The sequence below is a fragment of the Xiphophorus hellerii genome, chromosome 2, assembly GCF_003331165.1.
Source record: "Xiphophorus hellerii strain 12219 chromosome 2, Xiphophorus_hellerii-4.1, whole genome shotgun sequence".
Lineage (NCBI taxonomy): Eukaryota > Metazoa > Chordata > Actinopteri > Cyprinodontiformes > Poeciliidae > Xiphophorus > Xiphophorus hellerii.
In genome coordinates, this window is record NC_045673.1 from 28,545,830 (window position 1) to 28,551,829 (window position 6,000).

At 45.5% G+C, this 6,000-nt stretch overlaps 1 protein-coding gene and 14 non-coding genes across 15 annotated transcripts in view; 1 reads left to right on the top strand and 14 right to left on the bottom strand.

Annotated features, from left to right (window-relative positions):
* LOC116708073 (solute carrier family 23 member 2) overlaps positions 1-6,000 on the top strand; it is an 80,189-nt gene that overhangs the window by 35,575 nt on the left and 38,614 nt on the right. The window lies entirely within an intron of this gene.
* On the bottom strand, positions 914-996 carry trnal-aag (transfer RNA leucine (anticodon AAG)). Its single transcript has one exon. It is a non-coding gene; the product is annotated as a tRNA-Leu (tRNA).
* Positions 1,290-1,372, bottom strand: trnal-aag (transfer RNA leucine (anticodon AAG)). The gene has a single exon. It is a non-coding gene; the product is annotated as a tRNA-Leu (tRNA).
* On the bottom strand, positions 1,668-1,751 carry trnal-aag (transfer RNA leucine (anticodon AAG)). The gene has a single exon. It is a non-coding gene; the product is annotated as a tRNA-Leu (tRNA).
* On the bottom strand, positions 2,042-2,124 carry trnal-uag (transfer RNA leucine (anticodon UAG)). The gene has a single exon. It is a non-coding gene; the product is annotated as a tRNA-Leu (tRNA).
* Positions 2,299-2,381, bottom strand: trnal-cag (transfer RNA leucine (anticodon CAG)). The gene has a single exon. It is a non-coding gene; the product is annotated as a tRNA-Leu (tRNA).
* trnal-aag (transfer RNA leucine (anticodon AAG)) lies at positions 2,676-2,759 on the bottom strand. The gene has a single exon. It is a non-coding gene; the product is annotated as a tRNA-Leu (tRNA).
* trnal-cag (transfer RNA leucine (anticodon CAG)) lies at positions 3,050-3,132 on the bottom strand. Its single transcript has one exon. It is a non-coding gene; the product is annotated as a tRNA-Leu (tRNA).
* trnal-cag (transfer RNA leucine (anticodon CAG)) lies at positions 3,418-3,500 on the bottom strand. Its single transcript has one exon. It is a non-coding gene; the product is annotated as a tRNA-Leu (tRNA).
* Positions 3,795-3,878, bottom strand: trnal-aag (transfer RNA leucine (anticodon AAG)). Its single transcript has one exon. It is a non-coding gene; the product is annotated as a tRNA-Leu (tRNA).
* Positions 4,173-4,255, bottom strand: trnal-cag (transfer RNA leucine (anticodon CAG)). Its single transcript has one exon. It is a non-coding gene; the product is annotated as a tRNA-Leu (tRNA).
* trnal-cag (transfer RNA leucine (anticodon CAG)) lies at positions 4,541-4,623 on the bottom strand. The gene has a single exon. It is a non-coding gene; the product is annotated as a tRNA-Leu (tRNA).
* Positions 4,918-5,001, bottom strand: trnal-aag (transfer RNA leucine (anticodon AAG)). The gene has a single exon. It is a non-coding gene; the product is annotated as a tRNA-Leu (tRNA).
* On the bottom strand, positions 5,289-5,371 carry trnal-uag (transfer RNA leucine (anticodon UAG)). The gene has a single exon. It is a non-coding gene; the product is annotated as a tRNA-Leu (tRNA).
* Positions 5,546-5,628, bottom strand: trnal-cag (transfer RNA leucine (anticodon CAG)). The gene has a single exon. It is a non-coding gene; the product is annotated as a tRNA-Leu (tRNA).

Below are 6,000 nucleotides of genomic sequence, written 5' to 3' on the forward strand. Positions count from 1 at the left end.
CACTTGGGAAAAGATGGAGGAACCTCCACACCTTGAATAAATTTAAAGGCACAAACATAATACCAAATTACAAAGAATTACTTTCTTAGTCCTCAAGCAATTCTGTTAGAAGTGGTATTGGAACCTCAGAGGAATCTGAGACCTGAACACAGCACCTCAGACCCTCAGTCATTCTGATGTAATGCAGGTGGGTTAAAGTTCTCTCTGCTCCATGATGCACTTTTTAGTCTACTTAAATGAAAGAGAATGTGTCAGAAGTGGGAAGCGAATCCTAACACAGCGCCTTGGACCGCTCTGCCATCATGCAGATGTGTCAATGTTGTCTTTGTTCTTAGAATCCACATATGGGTGAAAACCACTTGGTTAATAGAGGGCTCTGCAAAGTTTAATTTTCTCTGTATCTATTGGGATGATTTCACTCCTTAGATGTTCCAACATCAAAGTCAGCAGTCATTTGGTTCTAAATTTCAAATGTCTTACTTACTTACATGAAAAGTATGTAAGTAATCCAGGCAGAGTTCAATCCAAGCAAAGAAAGCCGGATTATCAGAAGTGGGATTCGAACCCACGGCTGCCATTGGAGACTGCGACCTTAACGCAGCTCGTTAGACAGTTTGGCCATCCTGACCTCTGTCAGGTGGTTGTTAGATGCCTTCGCATGCGGTATGCTCGAACGGCAAAGAACACTTGATAAGGACTATGCCAAACATTTGCTCATAATGAGGAGCAAAATTTGGCATTTTATTTACCACATTACTACGTTTGCATTGCTCCCATGCCACTGGTGTAAATTGTTACCATAATATGTGGTGAGTGTTTTTATTCCAGTGAACCACTGAATGTCTCCTAAACTTTTGGTTGGCAGACATGAGCAGAAGCTCACATTCTTAGTCCACTTAAACGAAAGAAAATGTGTCAGAAGTGGGATTCGAACCCACGCCTCCATTGGAGACTGCGACCTTAACGCAGCGCCTTAGACCGCTCGGCCATCCTGACCTCTGTCAGGTGATTTTTAGATGCCTTCGCATGCGGTATGCTCGAACGGCAAAGAACATTTGACAATTCTATAAGGACTCTGCCAAACATTTGCTCATAATGAGGAGCAAAAGTTGGCAGTTTATTTACCACATTACTACGTTTGCATTGCTCCCATGCCACTGGTGTAAATTGTTACCATAATATGTGGTGAGTGTTTTTATTCCAGTGAACCACTGAATGTCTCCTAAACTTTTGGTTGGCAGACATGAGCAGAAGCTCACATTCTTAGTCCACTTAAACGAAAGAAAATGTGTCAGAAGTGGGATTCGAACCCACGCCTCCATTGGAGACTGCGACCTTAACGCAGCGCCTTAGACCGCTCGGCCATCCTGACCTCTGTCAGGTGGTTGTTAGATGCCTTCAGCATGTGGTATGCTGGAACGGCAAAGAACACCTGACAATTCTATAAGGACTATGCCAAACCTTTGCTCATAATGAGGAGCAAAACTTCACATGTTTATTTACCGCATTACTACGTTTGCGTTGCTGCCATGCCACTGGTGTAAATAGTTACCATAATGTGTGCCGAGAGATATTATTGCAGCGAACCACTGAATGTCTCCTCAAGTTCTGGTTGGCAGATGAGAGCAGAAGCTCACATTCTTATTCCACTTAAATGCAAGAAATTGTGTCAGAAGTGGGATTTGAACCCACGCCTCCCATTGGAGACTGCGACCTTAACGCAGCGCCTTAGACCGCTCGGCCATCCTGACCTCTGTCAGGTGGTTGTTACATGCCTTCGCATGCGGTATGCTCGGAACGGCAAAGAACACTTGATAAGGACTTTGCCAAACATTTGCTCATAATGAGGAGCAAAAGCGGGCAGGTTTTCTACCACATTACAAGGTGCATTTGCATTGCTCTCATGCCATGGGTGTAAATTGTTACCATAATATGTGGTGAGTGTTCTTATTCCAGTGAACCACTGAATGTCTCCTAAACTTTTGGTTGGCAGACATGAGCAGAAGCTCACATTCTTAGTCCACTTAAACGCAAGCAAATGTGTCAGAAGTGGGATTTGAACCCACGCCTCCAGGGGAGACTGCGACCTAAACGCAGCGCCTTAGACCGCTCGGCCATTCTGACCTCTGACACATGGGTGCGAGATGCCTTCGCATGTGGCCTGAATGTGTCCTAAAAACAGCTGCATGAGAAGTCAGTTGGTCCTAGATTTCAAGTGCCTTACTTACACCAAAAGTACATAAGTCGAGTTCAAACAAAGTCTAAGAGTGGAGTCAGGGAAAATGAGAAAAGGCAGATTGTCAGAAGTGGGATTCGAACCCACGCCTCCATCGGAGACTGCGACCTGAACGCAGCGCCTTAGACCGCTCGGCCATCCTGACCTCTGTCAGGTGATTGTTAGATGTCTTCGCATGTGGTATGCTGGAACGGCAAAGAACACCTGACAATTCTATAAGGACTATGCCAAACCTTTGCTCATAATGAGGAGCAAAAGTTCACATGTTTATTTACCACATTACTACGTTTGCGTTGCTGCCATGCCACTGGTGTAAATAGTTACCATAATGTATGCCGAGAGATATTATTCCAGCGAACCACTGAATGTCTCCTCAAGTTCTGGTTGGCAGATGAGAGCAGAAGATCACATTCTTATTCCACTTAAAAGCAAGAAATTGTGTCAGAAGTGGGATTTGAACCCACGCCTCCCATTGGAGACTGCGACCTTAACGGAGCGCCTTAGACCGCTCGGCCATCCTGACCTCTGTCAGGTGGTTGTTAGATGCCTTCGCATGTGGTATGCTCGGAACGGCAAAGAACACTTGATAAGGACTATGCCAAACATTTGCTCATAATGAGGAGCAAAAGTGGGCAGGTTTTCTACCACATTACAAGGTGCATTTGCATTGCTCTCATGCCATGGGTGTAAATTGATACCCTAATATGTGGTGAGTGTTTTTATTCCAGTGAACCACTGAATGTCTCCTAAACTTTTGGTTGGCAGACATGAGCAGAAGCTCACATTCTTAGTCCACTTAAACGTAAGCAAATGTGTCAGAAGTGGGATTCAAACCCACGCCTCCATTGGAGACTGCGACCTGAACGCAGCGCCTTAGACCGCTCGGCCATCCTGACCTCTGTCAGGTGATTTTTAGATGCCTTCGCATGCGGTATGCTCGAACGGCAATGAACATTTGACAATTCTATAAGGACTCTGCCAAACATTTGCTCATAATGAGGAGCAAAAGTTGGCAGTTTATTTACCACATTACAACGTTTGCATTGCTCCCATGCCACTGGTGTAAATTGTTACCATAATATGTGGTGAGTGTTTTTATTCCATTGAATGTCTCCTAAACTTTTGGTTGGCAGACATAAGCAGAAGCTCACATTCTTAGTCCACTTAAACGTAAGCAAATGTGTCAGAAGTGGGATTCGAACCCACGCCTCCATTCGAGACTGCGACCTGAACGCAGCGCCTTAGACCGCTCGGCCATCCTGACCTCTATAAAATAGGTGTGAGATGCCTTCGCATGTGGTATGCTGGAACGGCAAAGAACACCTGACAATTCTATAAGGACTATGCCAAACCTTTGCTCATAATGAGGAGCAAAAGTTCACATGTTCATTTACCACATTACTACGTTTGCGTTGCTGCCATGCCACTGGTGTAAATAGTTACCATAATGTGTGCCGAGAGATATTATTCCAACGAACCACTGAATGTCTCCTCAAGTTCTGGTTGGCAGATGAGAGCAGAAGATCACATTCTTATTCCACTTTAATGCTAGAAATTGTGTCAGAAGTGGGATTTGAACCCACGCCTCCCATTGGAGACTGCGACCTTAACGCAGCGCCTTAGACCGCTCGGCCATCCTGACCTCTGTAAAATAGGTGTGAGATGCCATCACATGTGGTATGCTCGAACGGCAAAGAACACCTGACAATTCTATAAGGACAATGCCAAACCTTTGCTCATAATGAGGAGCAAAAGTTCACATGTTTATTTACCACATTACTACGTTTGCGTTGCTGCCATGCCACTGGTGTAAATAGTTACCATAATGTGTGCCGAGAGATATTATTCCAACGAACCACTGAATGTCTCCTCAAGTTCTGGTTGACAGACATGAGCAGAAGCTCACATTCTTAGTCCACTTAAACGTAAGCAAATGTGTCAGAAGTGGGATTCGAACCCACGCCTCCATTGGAGACTGCGACCTGAACGCAGCGCCTTAGACCGCTCGGCCATCCTGACCTCTGTCAGGTGGTTTTTAGATGCCTTTGCATGCGGTATGCTCGAACGGCAACACTTGATAAGGACTATGCCAAACATTTGCTCATAATGAGGAGCAAAAGTGGGCAGGTTTTCTACCACATTCCAAGGTGCATTTGCATTGCTCTCATGCCATGGGTGTAAATTGTTACCATAATATGTGGTGAGTGTTTTTATTCCAGTGAACCACTGAATGTCTCCTAAACTTTTGGTTGGCAGACATGAGCAGAAGCTCACATTCTTAGTCCACTTAAACGAAAGAAAATGTGTCAGAAGTGGGATTCGAACCCACGCCTCCATTGGAGACTGCGACCTGAACGCAGCGCCTTAGACCGCTCGGCCATCCTGACCTCTGTCAGGTGATTGTTAGATGTCTTCGCATGTGGTATGCTCGAACGGCAAAGAACACCTGACAATTCTATAAGGACTATGCCAAACCTTTGCTCATAATGAGGAGCAAAAGTTCACATGTTTATTTACCACATTACTACGTTTGCGTTGCTGCAATGCCACTGGTGTAAATAGTTACCATAATGTATGCCGAGAGATATTATTCCAGCGAACCACTGAATGTCTCCTCAAGTTCTGGTTGGCAGATGAGAGCAGAAGCTCACATTCTTATTCCACTTAAATGCAAGAAATTGTGTCAGAAGTGGGATTTGAACCCACGCCTCCCATTGGAGACTGCGACCTTAACGCAGCGCCTTAGACCGCTCGGCCATCCTGACCTCTGTCAGGTGGTTGTTACATGCCTTCGCATGCGGTATGCTCGGAACGGCAAAGAACACTTGATAAGGACTTTGCCAAACATTTGCTCATAATGAGGAGCAAAAGCGGGCAGGTTTTCTACCACATTACAAGGTGCATTTGCATTGCTCTCATGCCATGGGTGTAAATTGTTACCATATGTGGTGAGTGTTCTTATTCCAGTGAACCACTGAATGTCTCCTAAACTTTTGGTTGACAGACGTGAGCAGAAGCTCACATTCTTAGTCCACTTAAACGCAAGCAAATGTGTCAGAAGTGGGATTTGAACCCACGCCTCCAGGGGAGACTGCGACCTAAACGCAGCGCCTTAGACCGCTCGGCCATTCTGACCTCTGACACATGGGTGCGAGATGCCTTCGCATGTGGCCTGAATGTGTCCTAAAAACAGCTGCATGAGAAGTCAGTTGGTCCTGGATTTCAAGTGCCTTACTTACACCAAAAGTACATAAGTCGAGTTCAAACAAAGTCTAAGAGTGGAGTCAGGGAAAATGAGAAAAGGCAGATTGTCAGAAGTGGGATTCGAACCCACGCCTCCATCGGAGACTGCGACCTGAACGCAGCGCCTTAGACCGCTCGGCCATCCTGACCTCTGTCAGGTGGTTGTTAGATGCCTTCGCATGTGGTATGCTCGGAACGGCAAAGAACACTGACAATTCTATAAGGACTATGCCAAACCTTTGCTCATAATGAGGAGCAAAAGTGGCACAGGTTTATTTATCACATTACTACGTTTGCGTTGCTGCTCATGCCACTGGGTGTAAATGATTACCATAATATGTGGCCGAGATGATATTATTCCAGCGAACCACTGAATGTCTCCTAAACTTTCTGGTTGGCAGACATGAGCAGAAGATCACATTCTTAGTCCACTTAAAAGCAAGAAATTGTGTCAGAAGTGGGATTTGAAACCCACGCCTCCATTGGAGACTGCGACCTGAACGAGCGCCTTAGACCGCTCG